The sequence below is a fragment of the Ambystoma mexicanum genome, chromosome 3p (assembly GCF_040938575.1).
Source record: "Ambystoma mexicanum isolate Mex_15411 chromosome 3p, UKY_AmexF1_1, whole genome shotgun sequence".
Taxonomy (NCBI): Eukaryota; Metazoa; Chordata; class Amphibia; order Caudata; family Ambystomatidae; genus Ambystoma; species Ambystoma mexicanum.
The window spans coordinates 1,071,985,075-1,072,003,449 of NC_090925.1; positions in this window are offsets into that span (position 1 = coordinate 1,071,985,075).

Below are 18,375 nucleotides of genomic sequence, written 5' to 3' on the forward strand. Positions count from 1 at the left end.
AAGAAAAGGGGCGGGGGCTTACAAGTTCAAACTTTTCATAGTAAACATTTTTTTTTGTACCTAATCTGGGTACTTGAATACAGAAACACAAAATGTAAGAGAGGATGTTTTATTTGGGTCAATCGTAGAAACATTAGGGGTGTTGATTAGGGGTGTTGGCGGAGTCAGATCCTAACTTTTTTTTAAAAAACAGCACTTTATGGTAAAAAGAGGATCCCCTAATCACTTGCCAACTTGTTCATTGAAGCTTTGACATAAAGTGGTGGCAAACAAAAAAAATGTCTGTCGTTACTGCTGCCTTATTATGGTTTATATTAGTGTCTCATTCTGAAGAGTCAATGCAATCAACAAGACTTACTCCTGCATGTGTTCGGCATAAAGAGTTTATCAATAGACAAATATATTCTGCCATATTTTACTTGGCCAACGTATAATCTACTATGAACTGGGCACTATTTTGTGATTGGTAGAAGATGGCAATCACAAACAGGCGGCTATGCTGAGGTTGGCGGTATATAATAACTCAACTATGCTGGTTTTCTAGAGCCATATTGTCTGCTTAAATATGGATGGATATTATATAGTATGGTTTCCAAGATGAGCAGTAGGTGCTTAAACATTCTGGATTGAAAGGGAATGACAGGAGAATTGGAACAAAACATGTTTTCACGTTTGCAACAAATCATCATAGTTACAATTATCCATATATCAATTAATAACATTTAAGTAGGAGAGATGATAAGATGGTATATCGCAGTTACGATTATCAAGGTGTCAGTATATACAATTGTTGTATAGTGCTTGGGATGGATGTGGAAGCCTGATGATGTAAGAGAGTATGTTATCATTTTGTTTTTCCTTTTTGCAGTCATCAACGGTGTCGGTGGCCATGTGAAAGAACTTAAGGAAAGATTTGTTATTTTTTTTTTAAGTTGGTGGTATGTATGAGGACTGTAAACTGAATAATATAGTCCACGAGAAAGTAAGTGTAAGTTTAGTATTTAAATATCATGCAGCCTTAGAAGACGGAGACTGCATTTGGCGCTTCCGTAGTATTGATGTGATGTTAGTATCCCTTGGCTTCAATGGCACACTGGCCTGCCGGTATGCAAGGGAGGTTTGGGGAGCTCTTTTATTTACATGCCCTGCTATGAGCTATTTGTGGGTATACGATATGTGAGATGTTGCGTGTGCTTAATCTAAGATAGTTGAAGATTACACAAAACTTTCAGAGGAGTTGAACGTATTGTGTTTTAACCTGTTAGTGGTCTTTCAGCATTGATATTGTAAATGCAACAATGGCTTTTTAGGATGTGAACGTTTTTCTTTTGCTGAACATTTGTCCTAGTGCAACATTCCTCATGGAATAGGAGGTAAAGTACTGTGATATAATGTATGCACTTACTAGAGAGAATATGATATTGTGAATTGGTTAAAAATTAGTTAGTAACTAACATGTCATTGATGAGAAATTGACCGTCATGTCCAAGTGTATGTCTATTAAGTAAGTAATGTCAGTATTATAAAGACATGTGACCAGTGTGAACGGCAAAAGTGTGTGAGTGTCCTAGAATAACCTGTTTAAAGACTTTCAGGTTAGAGCTGGCATCAGATATGGACTTTTAGCTATACAAAACAAATTTGGAACGAGGAAATCTGTTTCACATGTTTGGGTGCATGCTTAGCACATGTAGCGAGGGTGTGAGAGTGCTAGAATAACCTGTTTGAGGACTTTCAGGGTTAGGGCTATAACGGAGCCATGGACCCTTAGCAAAACGTTTTAAGATGTATGGAACTGCGTATGTTATGTTATGTATGTTGAACATGCTATGGAACTAAGAGTTCTGAAAAAGTAATATTTTGTATTGAAATTCCAACATGTTACAGTATTGAGGAGTTGTGGGGTATGTCTGCAGCAGGAATAGGGTGTAGAAGTGTGGTTAGACCCAATTGTATTTATCCACGATGAGTAGTGATGCGGTATCTGGAGAGCGGCACCCCTCATTTAAAAGGTAAACTTGAAGTGAGAAAGGGGGGTGCATCCTCTGCCAACCTCAGTGGCAGTTGAGGTAGACACAGAAGATGGGTTGAAGTTATTTTTTTTAACCAAAGTGAAGAAAGGGGGTGCGTCCTCCGCATTGTTAAGAGTTTCATCTCTGATAAAAAGGTGCAAGATGAGAGGTGTGCAGTGTGGATTATGTGGATCTTGATGACTGGCTATACATGTTGCAGGGTCTCCTCGGAGGAGTGCTAGTTGGTGGACGGTACATTCTTGCTGTGTATGAGGATAAAGACATATGGCTCCCACTTAACTTTGTTTTCTTGTATAGAAGTTGGTACTGCCCCTTCTCCTTCACAAGTTCTTTGTGCACTCAGCGTGCAGCTGACATCCGTAGTGGTGAATGTGTGAAGTGTGTGTGATGGATGTTTGCTGTATGTGAAAAAGGGAGATGTGTTGTGATGTGCTCCGTTGTGATGTGGTGAGATGTGGAAGGAAAAGAGATGTGTTGTATAGTGCTTGGGATGGATGTGGAAGCCTGAAGATGTAAGAGAAAATGTTGGCTCTGACTGACAGAATGTTTATGTGTGAGTAAGAGAATGTGTGCTGATAAGGTTCTAGACACAGGCAGTGGGAGAGCCCCTGCATGGGTGATGGGAGCCAGTGGTTATCTCTGTTAGATCTTGAGGTAACTGATTTAAGATGTAATAAATAATTGTACTGGAACCTACCTGTGAGCCTGATGATCCTACATTATTTCAAAAACATTAGTAGGAAATAAGAAGCCTAGAAACACATGTAAAGGCGCATTATAAAAACCAATTCATATCATATACTATAATATCATATCATGTGATTCAACATAACATCCACAAAATAACAAATGCTTACTATTGGCAAGAAAGTAAATCTTGCATAGTGCAAACACCACTGAATTGTTGATGTCCATTATTCTAAGAATGGTTAAACATAACATACCAAATTGCACAATCCTTATTTTTTAGAACTTAATCAATATTGCATAGTGGGAATACAATTGAATCCGAGTAGCCTATTATTGTAATATGGTAAATTGTAAGTTTGACTATATTGAGTCAGACTCCCATTGGAACCCCTCAAAATTCTATTGTTAATAACTTTTGATTCCAGTAATGGATTTGGACAAGATGTTGAACATGATTAGGGACTCAAGCCCCCTCGCCTACCCCACAGACTACAACGTTTCGTAAAGATCTGTTAATAAATGAAAAAGTTATTAAGAAGACAATACACATTTTTTCCAAAGTTGCAGACTACTTCCAATTCATTTTCTGATAGACACACAAGGACATTTTATGCCAAGGCGCCCAGCCCAAACCACTGGACGGATTTGCACCAGGTCATAAACAACTTGAGCATGAAGCGCTGATTTATGATTCAGGCTTGGTTTGGGGTTACTCCGTGCAGTAGTTATTTAAATATGTGATGGAGAAGGGGATGTCCCATTCTCAAAAATAGATAGCTATATCTCAGCTAAATTACCAAAACTGGGGGCCTTTCGAAACATAACGACCATCACCTTGATTTTTCGCTCCATGCGAAAGATAACCACGGCTGTAGCTGAGGATAATGTGAATAGAATGGTAGTTAAACAGATGTTTGTAGGTTAAAATAATTCCAAACAGGATTAGTCTAGTCTAGTCTAAACTATAACACACAATACATAAATATATAAATTATTCTAGAGGTGGGTAGGGTGCTGGAGGACAGCTAGTGAAATGTGGAAGTTGTAGCAGGTCCAGGCACTGAGTTTCTAACACAAAGCTTTCTGTAACCGCAGCTATAGCCTCGAACATACGACAGCTAAAAGAAAACTGTGTAACAGAAATAGAGCGTTTTGTGGGGGGAAACAGAGATAACAGGGAAGGTGGGGAGGCCTTCTGGGAGTGGGGGAGCTGGCACAGATGAGGGAGGCACTTGGTGAGGGCCTGGGGGGCTGAAAAGCATATTTGCTTGTCCATTTTTCCAATATTGGCGGCTGAATTCGAGGATATAATTGACTACAAATAGGTCAGGGTATCAGTAGTTCCATGCCCATGGCTATAGATTTTGGGATTTTTGTGTTTTATTTCTTTTAAAGTAATCGTTTTAGGCATAGTGATTTGGGGGGGATCACTGGCCATGGCCAGAGGCCATGGCCAGTGACACGATAGGTATTTGGGAGTCTTATTTAATTTGGCTGTGTGTTTCCAGACTTTCTTACATGTGAGACTGTGGAGAAAAAAGGAAGACAACTGTAAAAAATATTAAATACAAAAATGAGTGTGATTCTTAAATTGGAAATCCTTAGAAGAAATATATAATGAAGTAAAAGGAGAACTGTTTATTTACATATATATTTATATATGAAATAAAACATATGTTTTTTTAAATTAATAGGAAGCTGCTTCAGCCACCCTGCTCTAGTTTTAGTGGTCCTATCCAATGTGTTATAGATTGTGTATTCTCACCCATATTAGTATGTCTTGTGTTTTTGTACGCATTAAATGTATCCTCTTTATCTTATTGATTAATTAGTGTATGGGTTTTCTAATCCATCTTGGATCTTTTTTCCCAATGACTCATTTATATATGTATCAAAATATATGTGATTAGGCCAAGTATAATCTTGTAACTGCGGCTATAAAAAAAGTCAATCAACTCTAGCTGCGGTTCTATTAAAAAATGATTTTGGATGATTTTGTATTGTATTTGTGTATTTGTATGTGATATGTAGTCCTGGGTACACTGTTTTGGAGTACACTGAATGTAGTATTTTAGCACATTTGGAGTACTGCTTTCATGTTATACTTTATTGTGCTGACAATGTGTCAAACTCTGCAATTCCCTTGTGAGGTACATCAGAGGATGTTCAATGTGTCTCTGTGCATTTTCCTCAGATGCTGTATTAAATGCCTTTCCCCAAAAAATAAAATATCTTCTACTCCCTACCAAAAATCACTCTTCACAAATTATAGCATTCTGCTAATTTTCCCTCCTCACCATTTTCAAACCAAAAAAATAACTTAGCCAATGCTTCTTAACATATTCCCCAATTTCTTCCACATCACTGTTTGATGTTAAGTCAAAATCATGTATTCTTCCAAAATCCTCTGAAAAAAGATTCAAGACCTGAGAAATCAGTGGAAATGTTTTCAGCATATGCTTCAATATTTCTAACCTCAGAACTTCTAATGCCATATGTCACTCTCAGTACAATGCAAAGTAAACATCGACCTCCAATACAGCAAGAGGATTCATAATGTATCTTCATTCGACAAATCACGCACTGCTTTACATCGCATTTAGAGCCGCAGGCACAGCAGGGGGGCAGTATAACCGTGGTGACACACACCACCAAAATACATGACATCCTATTGGCCTGAAGATGGCCGCAAGTAATGACTACAGTAATGTTAAAGAGGAACTTGAATGTAGAAATTGATTTAGTCAACGGAGCAATGGGAAGAGTGATTGCATTTCACACTTTACCTCACAGTGCAAATATTGATCATGTTGAAGCTACGTTTGATCGTGCAGAAGAAACTCATTTGATTTCTCGGACCTCTGCACATTTTATGCTTTTATCAATGCCTTTGGGAAAAGAACCCAATTTCCATTGTGCTCTGCATATGCAATTACTATTCATAAACCACAGAAGCACCATTTATTGACATTGATCATATAGTGCTCGACGAAGGAATGTTATATGTAGCTCTGTCATGTGTGACAACTATTGAAGGTTTTTTTTTTAAAACTTTGATGAAAGAAAAGTGACATCTGACATTTCTTGCATTGAAGAATATAATAGGTTACATATACTGTATGCTCCTCACCTGAACATTATACCTGTAACTGGTAAGCACATTACCAGGCAACATAAGGAATCAGTGAAACTACATTCAAATAAAATCATTCCTAACAAACAAGACAATCTACTGTAGTTGGAAAGTCATTCCAGTATGACATACTCCCATTTTAGATGTGGTACTGAAACAGCAGTTGAATGCTATTTGAATGCAGCTTTGTGTATTTTGTTTCAAATGACACCAGTGATGCAAGCAAAGCTTCCACAGCAGACAAGCAGCTATGTGTGTAACTTTTATTTCTTAAGATATCTGTAGATGAGAAACCACAAAGTACAAGTGGAAATCACCAATTTTCTCAAAATACTCAGGAAGACAGTCAAGGATTTTTAATGACTGTATTCAATGTATTACTGCAGGAATTAGTTACGAGTGGAATCATCTTTGTCCACAATGTAAGAAAGATTACAGTACTCAGGATATTTCTGATTTTTTGATATGTTCCTATTCCAGATCAGAAAAGTGTCGATGTTTCTGATCATCTAACTAAAGCATTCCATGACATGCAAATTGAGTAACTGTGATTATAAACATAAACATAAAAGTCACACACCAACCTAGATTGCCAAAGGTTTTAAGTAGTTATTAAGTAATGTTGTTAGAAACAAAGTTTTAAACTATTTGTTTTGAATTCTTTGTGAACATAAACATGCAAAATAAAACTTTTATATTGAAGAATAGGGTAATAAGTGTTTTATGTAAAATACAAGATCAATAGTTACTAGGATGTATTTTAAAATTAGTATGAATGAAATGTAGAGATTACATTCTGAAAATGACATACATTAGAAGAATAAACATAATTCTGCAATCATCTACTTCTGTTTTATTGTGTAAAACAGTGCACATTTTACGATGTACAAGTGTTCCCTATAAGTACTCGGTTACAAAAGTGGTTCCATGTACATTATTCTGAGTGTTAGGGAGTGTAGAAGTTCATGACTATTTACAAATGAAAAAGTAAACAGTTGGATGCAGATAAAACAAAATGATATCCAATGTTTCTAAAATCAATGATACCTAACTACTAAAAAGAGTTTCAGGAAAATATGTAGGTGTCTTTATTGTTATGTGTGTATTTGTAAACACATTTTTTTTTAGAACAGTATTCCAATTCAATTAAACAATTAAAATAGTCTAGTTTAAGTGTTAGTTTGTTCAATGTTTAAAGATGTGTTATTTACAGAGTGGATGTTTACAGAAAAGGTGTGCACTGTGTTGTGTACACCATGAATGTTTTTTTTATTTTTTTTATAGTAGTTTATACACAATTGTCATTAGCTCCTTAAGTGTGTAGGTGACCAAAACAATGACACACACCAATTTGAAAATAACGTTTTAATGCCAATGCAGAGATCATTATTATATAATAAATATATTATGGGCGCACCCAGCAAGCAAGTACATCAAGTACTGTTTACTGTGCCGAAGGACCTCGTAAGGATTGTGCTGCTGTTTGCCTCGAACATTTCCTTTGGAGCAGGGATTTGGGAGCGTTTTGTTTCTCCCTCCGTGTTGCAGTGCTGCTGTTTGTCCATAGGGAGGACATATTTTTCAGCAACACCGGATTGCCTGGAGAACAGAAACTGAAAAAGGTGACTGTCTGTGCACGTTGCACGTTGCGAACACAAGTCTTGTTGTGTGTGTTGTGCACATTGCCCACAACGGGTAGTTAGGGTTTGAGGGTGTGTAACAACACCTTTGCTGTCATACTGTAATACCTTTCTTCTGTTTTGTTCAAAGGACCTAACACGCCGACTCCGCCCCCCTGGCGCGCACGCTGCCAAAATAAAATCACCCGCATCAGCACACCCACGCGCGCACCCAGCAAGTAAGTACATCAAGTACTGTTTACTGTTCACGGTGCGTGGCGCGGGGTGCGGGGTCTGCTACAGTATGTGTGTTACTAAAGGTCAGAACAATATATGATGCGTGTGATGATGGAGGTACATATTGTAAATTGCAAGTGTTAAGGTTCTCAAAACTGTGCTGACCTGCCCCACAAGTGGATAACTGTATAAGGATATTGTTGCTTGGTTGGGGGGGAGCAACACATGATACTTATAGCACCATTGGAAACTTTTGTGTGCAATTGACTGGGTGTGTATCCCGAAATATCTGTAATCACGAGATACTTGTGTTTATAGGCCTAGCAGCATGGTTAAAAAGCTGTGAAACGGGAAAAGGTGTCTTAACAGGTCTCCCTCTATGTTAAGCGAAGGAAACATGTCAGAGGACGAGTCATCTCAAGTTACCATAAATCAAACAAAAAAAAAGGGAGATGTGCTAGCAAGACATCAAGTGACAGGGCACTAGTCTTAGTCCCTTTAAATATATCTAGCCTAAACACAACCTCGCTCGATTTGGCAAATTGCAATGATGCACCAAACAAAATAGATACACTAGCTCAAATTCACATGGAGAGTACTGATGGTCTCACATATCCACTAAACCCCATATGTAATATACCTATCACTGACAGCTCATTGCTGGGTGTGGTAAGTGATGGATATAGTCTGACTACTGATGATACTTCACTGGTTGCACCAGTGATTCTTGCTGAACTACACAGCAGAACCCGACTATCAAATGGTCCTTCGACCCCCGCAGCGAGCTCACATGGGATGGATTGAGAGAACAAGTACACTTCCATGCAGCAATTGCAGCCAACCTCATTCAACTAAAAGAAACAAGGAAAAATGATATGGGTTGGGGAGAAAAAGATAAAAAAACAAAATGCAAGCTCTCCTGCTCATGACTTGGTGAGCAATCCATCTGACATAATGTATCCACAATCACCTGTTCTAGGATCTGACCCACTTCTATCTAAATGACTCTGAGACACAATACGCCAACCAAACTCTTCTTTACCACTCTTCCCACTTGAAGATACGCTAGTTGATCTTAATCAACAAGAGCTACAAAATTACCCTGTGTTAGCAAGGATTCTCAACTTGCTGGACAAAGGGCATGAATATACCCCTGGAGCAATTGGTGCCCTTAGTACAGCAACCTCTGATATCGCCTCTAGATTGAGTAGAATAGAAGGCTTTATGACGGCACAGGAAAAATGCCATACATTCTGGGCAGACCAACTTCTCAGAGGCACTCCAAGTAATGATGATAAATATTTGGAGCCGACACGAGTGGCAAACAATTATATCAAGCCTATGTTAAAATCACAATCTACTCAAACTAATTGTGGGGATATTTCTAACACTTTGGAAATATGTACAGATTCTTGCTCACTTGATAAAAAAACAAACCAGCTTCCGCCTTATGCAGAAATTGCAAAACTTCAACACGAGAGAATTTTGGTACTGGAAAAAATTTGCTGGCTGCGAATTTAGTCCCTGTTGAGGTTCTCTGTGGAGAGCAGGTCAAACACTGGGATAACAATGTACCTTCATCTCAAATTAGTCCTGACAGTCCTTCGGCTCGCACGGACTTGATTGATCTAAATGTGGGCTCTAATCTGAAAGTACACAATCCTATTAAAGTTGTATCAGAAGAGTGTAATGAAAACCAAACACCATTCTTCATGTCACGCAAAGCAAAAAAACTTCATGCTAGAGCGAAAAAAAGACAAGCCCACATAGGAGCACAAAATGGTACAACACAAGTGGGGCTCAATTCAACAGAATAAAATGGGAACAAAAAATAAAAATGCTGATGGTAGGAGAGACATTTAAAAAAAAATGAAATCAAAGCAAATGATGAAACGATCATTGACTTAACCCAATTAAATATGGAAAGTCAGGTACTTTTGAAGGTCAATGAATGTAATGATAAAGGGAAGTCCTTATCAGCATCAGCAAAGGGGTCAAATAAAACACCAGAACAACGGTGTAGTGAAGATTCCTTGGAAGTAGTTAAAGATGCTGATAATATATCTACCCCCCTTCTTATACAAACACAGCTCCAACGCTTTTTTTCGAAAAAAGATGGATAAGAAAATAACATTCCTAACTCAAACTTCTCAAGGTACTGTGACCAACACTGAAGACACTGACCTGACCACTAATGTATCAAATGTTAATGATACTAGTCACACACAAAATGAGAAAAAAGAAATGGTGTCAGCTATGGTGTCTGGGACTGGTAATAAACAGCCAACTACTGTAGGATTAGATGCCCATGATAAAGAGAAACCCATTAAAGACATTCCAACACATGATGGACATGGTGTAAATAGTATGAACAGTCACATAGAAGTGTCCTCTGAAATTTAATTGGTGATGGGTTGGATGGTAGACCCGTCAAAGGTCGATAAACCAAACCTAAATCGGGCTTCTTTGATGAAAGTGTTCCATCAAATTCCAGCCCTGCGAAATCTGGTATCAAATGATATTGATTGGATTAGACTCCCATATGTCCCCAACTGTAGGATGCTTTGTAAATATCAAAACATAATAATTGCCTCTCTAATATGGCAACATGTAAAAGATTTTGAAATGTTGAGTTATGAACTAGCGATGTATTATTCTATGGAAGATGCAAGTAGTTTTGTTAAATATCAGGCTCCACTGTGCCAAAATGAACCTAGTGCAGAGGTGCGAGAGAACGAACTTGAAAGTATGCATGAAAAAATAAGACAACAATCAGAGGCAGTGGCACAAATTGTCACAAGCTTTGCATGGCTTGAACCATTAATGAAAACTCTAATTGGTGAGCTGCCAGGGAAAGCAAATCTATGAAATGATGTATTGTTCATAAATTCATGAGATGCTGTGGCCTGAAGAATTTGAATGCATGGTTTCAGAAACTACAACATAGTAAATTACCTGCTATAATTATAATACAAGAAACCATGATACTCCAGGATATTTAGCTAGAAGGCTATACGGCCTTCTGTGCACACGCCGTGAGAGGTGTATCTGGGCGCCCATCTGGTGGACTTTCAATTTTTGTAAAACACATATATTCTATCAAGGCACGGCAAGTGTTTACATCTATTGACATACTCGCAATAGAAATTACATCAAGCACTATAATGAGTTCACACATATTACTTATCTCTCTTTACTGGAATCCAACTGCAACCACTGTAGATAGTACAATTGAAAAACTAAATCATGTAATGACTGAAGCCGTAGCAGACTCTCCCAATGTTATGATCATTATATGTGGTGATTTTAATTCTAATCTCAGTGCAAGTAGTGTGGGGCAAGTAATATCTAACTTTGGTTATGCTATATCCTCTTATGAAAGGGGACAATTATGGTCAAATTATTTCAAACAATGGGACATGCAAATAATACCATTTGCTGATAAAGATTCACTATTCACTTGGTCTCGTGGTCTTAAAAACTCAACCATTGACTATATTGTGATGTCTGGACCACTAGCTAATACTGCATCGTATATAACATCATAAATTCCCACCTACATTTTGGAGTGTATTTTTTAATGTACTCTTCCAGTATATAACGATTTACCTGCCTTGTCTCTATTGGAAATTGATCGGCAAGCTCTATCTATCTGTTGGAACACTAGCTTATATAGGAAACTGAATTACTTGGTGAACAGGGACAATGTTAAAATGAATCCCCAGTTAATGTCCATATCCGAGGTTAAGACCTACGAACTGGAAAATGCTAACATGATACACAGGCATATTGAATGGCTGGCAGCACAAAAAGTAAATGATACACAGAAAAATCAAAAGGGATTGTACAATGCTAAAATTGCCCTTAGGAAAAAGAAGTAGAATTTAGCACTGTGTATTCTGCTGAAATCTTATAATGGTAAAACATCCTACTTATTGGAAAAAAAGGCTATTCTGATAACTTATAAATACGATATTAAACAAATAAAGCTTGCTAAATATCACAAATCTAACCAAAAAATGATTCACAATCTTATCCAAAAAACACAAGAGAAGTCTGGGCAATGCTAAGAGATCCTTTAATGAAAGAAACACCAACTTTGTGCTTGGCTGTTAGTGGGGAAGTCTGGACAGATGTATATCATAACAAATATGCACTGCCACCCAAATTCAGAAACCAGCAGATTTTGGTTAATATGTTGCCTTCAAAATGCCCATGGGGAGTGGATGATATTGAAACGATAATAGGAAATTTGAAACCCTCAAAGGCTGCCGGCCCGGATGGCATCCCCCCATGTGTCTTAAAAGACGATCCTAGGTTGTGGGCTGGTATTATTTTGAGGAGCCTTGAATGTGTGTTCCAAACCAAGAGAGTACTCGCCTCCTGGTTATCGGCTATTGTGATTCCCATTCATAAAAAAGGTCCACTCAACGATCCATCAAACATTAGACCAATAGCCCTTATAGATGCATCAGCAAAAGTATTTGCTGCCCTAATCCTAAAAGACCTAAATGAATTTATCACAAAACACAAGATCCTCTCTCGTTTCCAAACATGGTTTCGGAAAGGAATGGGCACGCAATTAAATGCTAATATACTGGCACATCTATTAAAGCTAACCAGGCAGAAAGATTATGGCCTGATTTATATGGCTCTTTTGGATATATCTGGAGCATTCGACTCAGTAATAAGACAAATTCTCTGGAGAAGAATGCAAGAACTTAAAATACCACCACAAATTATAGCCATGATTGTACTATTACATACCAATACAAACTATAGGATAAAAATAGATCAAAGTGGATCTCTTACTTCTCCAATCGACACCTATATAGGAGTTAAGCAGGGATGCAACCTTGCAGCTACCCTGTTCAACTTGTATTTAACAGAGATTGGTACCCTATGGTCAAGATCTAACTCCTTTGCGGTCAAATTGGGGGCTCTGCGATTGGATTGGATGGCATTCGCGGACAGTCTAATATTATTCGATCTCACCCCATTCGGACTGCAAAACAAATTGATATGTTTAGTTGAATTTTGTGACAATCACAACTTGAAATTAAATACAAAGAAATCGAATATCATGTTTTTACCAACAAGAAAAAGTTAATTCATTATCAATGGAACATCAAAGGGTTGTCTATTCCTTGGGCACTGGGCTTGTTATATTTAGGGTACAATCTAACAAATGTTGACTCAATCGCGAAATGGCAGCTGGAAATTATTACTAAAGTTTCTCCACTAATTTCCCAAATGAAACTAATACATATGAAGCTTTGTCAATTCTCATTAATATCACTGATTGAATTCTATACGCTTAAAGTGAAACCGATAATAATCTATGGGCTAGATTTATGCTCTCTTGAAATTGGACTAATTCTTAACAAAACGCAAGGTAAAATATGGAAGCAAGTCTTGCACCTACCCACATCACTTCCAAACTCCATAATTATTCACAAATTGGGACTTACCTCCCTTGCTACGAAATACTTATGGCGTAAAATGGCTAGCTATGCGAAAATGTTAGATCCAGTTTCAAATTCCTTGTATGAAGACCTAGGACATATGTTAAAGCAGGGTAGCCCAAAATCTATATAAGATGTTGGACAACAATGTGGAAAAACTCTAGAAAAAATTGCAATGGATACAGACGATCTAATTAAACAACCACAAATTGTGAAGCTGAAACTACTGCAAAATTATTGGGCAGTTACAGCAGACGCAATTGGGGCCTACACAGTGTATAAGGAATATGCCAAATTTCGTCACAGTCAAAAACCTCTACTTGAATATATTAAGCATGTACTCTGTCAAAAGATCCGTGCACTAGATATATGCTATTTAAATTTAACCTTTTCAGAACAACAGCACGGATGAAAAGTTGGCAGCATATTCCATTAATATCTGTAGAAGGTTGTAGATTTTGTAAAACACCTCTAAATGAGACTCTGAAACATTTGGTAGTGTACTGTGACTATTTTGCAACCGAAAGGCAAATACATCTAGGGAAATATGTGGATGAAGCAGCTATCTATGATTTGGAATTCCTGTGGATACAATGTATGTGGGGACATAGAAAATCCTTGATTATTGACCTGTATCATCTTTTAACTATTCTTGATAGAAAGTTGGAAAACTGTAAATAATCACAGATTTATATAGAGGTCTAACTAAAGACGCCACTAAAGCTAAATTGTAATTGAGTGCAAATTGAGTTAATCACACTAAATATGCTTGCCTCTTGATAGACATTCTAAGGTTTGATTATGTTTTCGATAAATATGTCCCATTTAAGACTTTCTGCTGTTCTGACACCCATTTCTCTCTCCCTTTGCTGCTTTTGTTTTGTACCTTGTAATTATTCTATTTGTAACTTGAACAAGGAAAAAAATAATAATATTGTTTTTTATGTTGATTTTATAAAATGTGTTTTTTAACTGATGTTGTAAAGATATATTATCGAAAAAACAACAATAAACAATAAAAAAATAATAAAAAACAACTTTGATTTCATAAAAAAAAGTATTCCGCACTGCACTCAACTATCTGTGCAAATAAAAATGTGCATATTTAAAAATATTTAATCATGATGTGTAGATTTTCAGATGGCATTATTTACTTCTTATGTGTGTATTCAGCCAAACAAAGGACGCACACTGATTTCACAAGAAGTATGGAAATTACATTTGTTAGGTTCTTGGTGTACCTTTTTGTAAGTGTTAATACATTTACACATACAACATTTTTTATTGCCTACCTATTAATTGAAATATTGGTATGGCTAGACTTTAAAAAGAGTTATACTCAAAATAATGTTGCAATGTCGGCATGTCTTCATACAGTTATTTGTAAAACTGAAGAAATACTTAGGTTATATGTCTTGGTTTCTTGTTTAAGGTATCTGCAAAGTTTTCATCATGTAATATTTAATACTGTGTGTACAGAATTGAAACACAGATTTGTTGTAGTAAAATGACTTCAGGGGTACTCAAACTATTGACAATTTGGGGAATTCTACAAAGAGTTTTCTGAAGAAAAACCAAATTCGTAGTTACCTAAATGGTTAGTGTAGGATAATCATACAGCATTTATTGTATCTATAGTGTACTATGGATACTGCCTATCTTTGAAACTTTTATTCTTTTAAGGTCTCATATGGAGATACTTGTATAACGTGAGATAATGAGTAGTTTTCTTCCTCTGTAGCATGATAAATGAACATGACCTTCCTTTGTTGTGTTCTAGGAATACTTTCAGTATTCACTTAGAACCATTATGAAAACAAAATCAATATTCTTATTTTAATATGTACTATACAATACATTTAATTCTGTTTCACAATTACTATTTTTAAATATAGAAGATGACAATATACAAAAGGTATGCGGTAAGACATTTTTTAAATATAGTATATATGTACAATCTAAATATGTATACACAAAGAATTGTATATTTTTTAATATAAATATGTATAGCCTCGGCTACCACATCAGCAAATGAGCCGCGGGTATTTCTAGGTGCTGCTAAGGCGATCAACGACTGTGGTGAATCTTCTGCTCATATCAGTGCACCTGACTGCATTGTAACCACAGTTACAAGAATCATTTGGTGGATTGTATCAACTCAAACTGCATAACATTAATTACAATAGATATTGTGATATATTTTTTGCAGCCTGTGTTTATTATAATCTATTTTTGCAACTTAGAGGGTGGCCCTCAAAAGGTCAATTTTGGGGGAAGGAAAGAGGGGGTCAAACCGAGGAAGAAAACACATAAGGATGAAACATTGAACAGAGGTAATTAAAATAAAAGAGACATGATTTTTTGGGCATTTTATTTAAATTTTATTTATTAAAAAAAGGGGGACAAATTGCTACTTGGAAAAAATAAAACTAAGGATGACAATGAATCTGCTGGCATAGATCACATAGGACTCTCACAACTGAGACATTTGGAGCCGCTAAATTTAGAACATGTGGAGATGACACTGCTGCCGAAGTCGAGGGTTCATTCAGTGTCAGTGGCATTGCACTGGTGGAATCTGGTGCTGGACATGGTGCCGGTTTCAGTGCACATAATGCATGAGCCCCATTTACTTACCATTACTCAAATCACAGTATTTTGCATTGTCCAGACATTCCTCGACCTCATACCACTTTGCAATTATAAACTATATTATGACTCTAGCACCCCTCTTCCTCATCCCAGTACCCAATATTAATCCATATCATTATCCATATATCACTTTTTCTCATCCCTGTACATTAACACCCACAGACCGTTCTACAACATTAAAGTACACAATTTCTTTTAACTAACAGATACATAAAAATGCCTACAAAATGTCAGCTCAATAGAAAACAAAGAGAAGATTGAGTAGATGGAAAGTTATATACTCATTCTCCACTAAAGCAATTTGAAAATGCACAACCGAGAGAACAAGTAACTCTGCTCTTGCAAAATACAGCAGTTACCAAAACCAAAAGTATTGCTCCTGCATCAAAAAAAGAAAGGTAACCAGTTACGCATTACAAACATTAAAACTGAAAATTAATCTCTAACTATATATAGAAATGTCAATCTAGTCACAATAAAACATTTGAAAAAATCAACTTTACAAAAATGTTCTTCGCAATCACATAAAAATATCTGAGCAGTCACATTACACACTTCTAAATTACCAAAGAAAACTTATACTTGAAGCACTGATTAAAAATGCATTCAAACTAAAAAGAAAACTATAAAAGTTTGAAACATTAAAAAACACAAACTAAATTAATTAAACAACTACAAAAAAACTTCTAATTATGTGCAATGTGAACATAGATAAGTGTTCTAACTTCTGTGCAGGTGAATGGTTTCCCACCAGTAGTACAGAACCGTATGTCACTGAAGAAGCATACAACCAACAACAAAGAAACACAATTGTATAGATACTAACGGAAAAGGCTGTGAAATAGTACGAGCTAAGATTATGGCAAAAGAAACCTTAATTGAAAGCTGTTCCCAACCAAAGTTTCAACCAAATGTTACTCATGTCCACACAGGTCAACCAGTGTACACATTGACATACAGCTCAATATGCAATGTGCAGCAACAGTCCTTCAAATGTGTATGACAATTCCTCAATCAATATGTCATAATAAAAGACAAACGTAAATTCAAAATTTTACAAAACATGGGCCCTTGTCCATTTTGCATCTGCACTGGACCAAGAGGACATTCATTAGCCTGTATTTCAGGAACCACTTGAAGAAGCACCTTCCATCATATAAAACTGTGAGCAATACACCATTCTACAATGCAAACCCTTGTCCATAAATTGTACAATGAGACAGGGGCCTACTATAGAACTACAAAAATTCAATGACAATCTCCTAAATGGAACAGCCTAATAAGTGATGAGACAAACATAACAGATACAAAGTAAATATTTTGAAACTGAACAAGAATTGTAAAACACTGTAAACTAACAAAATATTAACCAACAACCTTCAAACACCAGCCTCAGGCTGGCCTCCATTTTCCATCTGCATGGCTGTGAGGATGGTGGACTGATGCTCTGTCCCAACTGCATCAGGTGAGTTCAGCCGAGCACCGCCGAACTGTTTGTATTTAATAAGGGCCTTATTCTATTTACAAATGACCATCACCATTTCCTGGCACTGAGGTGCCTTGTGAGCCCACCCAAAGACCCCCTGTGCATGTGTGATTGGCTGCTGTTTTAACCTTTGGGTCTTTCATGGAGCCAGCAGGCGAAGCTGGCCCCCTGCACAAGGCCCATGACTAGGCTCTTTGTTTTCACATCCAAATCCATTTTTCATCTGTGTGGCCGTAAGGATGGTGGGCTGATGCTCTGTCCCAACTGCATCAGTTGAGCCCAGCCGAGCTGTTTGTATTTAATATGGGCCTTATTATATTTACAAATGGCCACAGGAGTGCCTTGTGAGCCCACCCAGAGCCTGCCTTGTGCATGTGTGATTGGCTGCTGTTTTAACCTTTAGGCCATTCAGGGAGCTGGCCTTCCAAGCTGGCCAGCTGCACAAGGCCCACAACTAGGCCATTTGTGTTCACATTGGCCTTTATTTGTCCACCTGTGTGGCCATGAGGATAATGGACTGATGCTCTGTGCCAACTGCATCAGGTGATCCCAACCAAGCCCAGATGAGCTGTTTGTATTTAATATGGGCCTCATTCTATTTACAAATGACCATCACCATTTCCTGGCACTGCAGTGCCATGTGAGCACCCACACAGTCCCCCTGTGCATGTGTGATTGGCTGCTGTATTAACCTTTAGGCCATTCAGGGAGCTTGCTGGCAAAGCCGGCCCCCTGCAAAAAGCCCACCACTAGGCCTTTGTGTTCATACTGGCCTCCATTTTCCATCTGCATGGCCATAAGGATGGTGGGCTGATGCTCTGTCCAAACTGCATCAGGTGAGCCCATCTGCGCTGTTTGTATTTAATAAGGGCCTCATTCTATTTACAAATGGCCACTGTCATTTTCCGGCATTGGAGTGCCTTGTGAGCCCACCCGGAGCCTGCCTTGTGCATGTGTGATTGGCTTCTGTTTTAACCTTTAGGCCATTCAGGGAGCCGGCACGCGAAGCAGGCCCCCTGCACAAGGCCCATGACAAAGGCCCCTGTCTGGCCTGTTCGGT